At 44.2% G+C, this 2,081-nt stretch overlaps 1 non-coding gene across 1 annotated transcript; it reads left to right on the forward strand.

Moving 5' to 3' along the window:
• The first annotated feature begins 998 nt into the window (after nucleotides 1–998).
• LOC147919970 (small nucleolar RNA R71) lies at nucleotides 999–1,105 on the forward strand. The gene has a single exon (XR_015594318.1). It is a non-coding gene; the product is annotated as a small nucleolar RNA R71 (small nucleolar RNA).
• The last annotated feature ends 976 nt before the right edge of the window (nucleotides 1,106–2,081 follow it).

A 2,081-nucleotide genomic window follows, 5' to 3' on the forward strand; every position in this document is an offset into this window, starting at 1 on the left:
TCGATCCTGAAGTGTTACAACAATACCACTAGATCATGGTGGAGTACACATTGGGTTTTAATTGACCTGTTGATCAGGGTTGCGTCGATCGATGCTTTGCAGCAGCATCGGTCGATGCTGGTTCTGGATCATCAAGCTCATCATCCTCATCGATCAGTTCCTGCAATTCGTTGGATCTTTGCTTCTGCTCAGCTTCAGACTGTAATTGCTTACCACTCCTTAAGGGCACAGCATTGCAGGAGTGCTTAGGGTTGGATTCAGTTCTTGATGGTAAGTATCATTCTTGTCTCTTCACAGCTCCAGCAGTTTGTGCAATCTGGCTCTCCAGATTTTTAACTTGAACATTCAATGAATCAAACTTGCCAGTAAGCTCAGTATAGACATTGTCAATCTTCCCATTGAATGTCACTGTCAACTGCTCTTGTCCCTGAAGAATCTGCTCAAGCATTGCTTCCATCCTACTCTCAGTTGTCTTAGGAGGAGGAGATTGGTAAGAAGAGTTGCCATAGGTCCTGGTGTAACCACTGCTCGGTTGCTGCTTCTGATAATCTTGCTTAGGAATGTAGCCTGTAGAACTAGACTGATAGTTATTGCGCTGGTTGTTTCCACTGAAAGACCTGTTTCCTTGCTGATTTCCAAACTTTTGTCCTTGATTACCATACACAAAGTTGACATCTTCTTCTACATTTTGCGGCTCTGGCTCAAAGATCTCAACATCTTCAGCAAAATGGACTGACTTCTTTCCAACAAGAAGGTTATGCACTGTATCCAACGTGGCATTCCTTGTAGCAAACTGATATGAATCATACCCTTCATGTGCCCTTCTACGCTCTAAGTCTGCCTTCTTGGTACTGTTGCTTGATGCTAGTCTTTCTATCAACTTTTCTGCCTCATCTGGGTACCTTGTCTTGAAGTTCCCATCACTAGCAGCATCCAAAGCCATCTGATACCTCCAGTCAATACCACTGAAGAAGATACTAATCAGCTGCACCTCTGAGAACCCATGATGCGGACAATCTCTCTGGTATGTTTTGAACCTTACCCAAGCAGCTTTGTAAGATTCAGCAGGTCCTTGTCTAAAGGTAGAGAGCTTGATCCTCAGCTCATCAGACATCGCATCATCATAGTAGTTCAAGAATGCCACATTGATGTCATGCCAGGTTGTCAGAGATCCTGGTTTGAGTTGTCTTGACCAATGAGAAGCTTCCCCAGCAAGAGAGTAGGGGAAGAGCTTGCAATAGAGATAGTCCTCTGTGACTCCATTAGCCTTGATGCTTGTAACTATATCCTCAAAGTGCTCAATATGGTGTAGAGGCTTCTCATGTGGCAAGTTCTGGAATGGCCTTTGTCCAACAAGAGCAAAGTAAGCAGGCTTTAGCTCAAAATCATTCATTGGGAATGGAGGAGGGACAATTGCGGAGCGGTTCTCATAGAATAAATTTGGCCTGTTGAAGTCCGCAAGAGTCTTGACAAGCTCTCCATTGTTATCCTGTCTAGGCTGAAGGTTCTGCTGGTTGTTACCATCCAAATCGGCTCCATTCGCACCAGCTCCAACATTGCATCGATCGAAGCCAACGTTGTGTCGGTCGATGCCAACCTGGTTGCGTCGATCGATGCCGTCATTGTGTCGGTCGACGCAACATGCATTCCCATCGGCCACAACGAGTTCTTCCTGAATAACTTGTCCTTCAGCATCAAGTTTCTGGCCTTGTTTGTTGCGCACTTGACCCTCTTGATCCCTCAAATCTCCAGCCGCATATGGTCTCAATATGATTGGGTTGACCATCTTTGCTGATTTGGCTGCTTTTGTGTTATCACGCTCTAGTTGTCCTAACTCTTGGTTTGTAAGCTTAACAACTGGACCAGTTGGATTTTTCCTGGTGCTAGGCTGAGGCATGTACCTTAAACACACAAGAGAAAAGAAACAAAAGCGTGTGAGTAAAATAGAAAAAGAAAAAATTAGACAAAATCAAATATTTTAATCTAATGGTGAATCAAAAAGTCCCCGGCAACGGCGCCAGAATTTGATATGCTCAAATTGTAATACCCTAATGGTAATACTCTAGGGGTCGAATCCATAG

The sequence above is a fragment of the Camelina sativa genome, chromosome 20 (assembly GCF_030686135.1).
Source record: "Camelina sativa cultivar CO46 ecotype springtype chromosome 20, ASM3068613v1".
Lineage (NCBI taxonomy): Eukaryota > Viridiplantae > Streptophyta > Magnoliopsida > Brassicales > Brassicaceae > Camelina > Camelina sativa.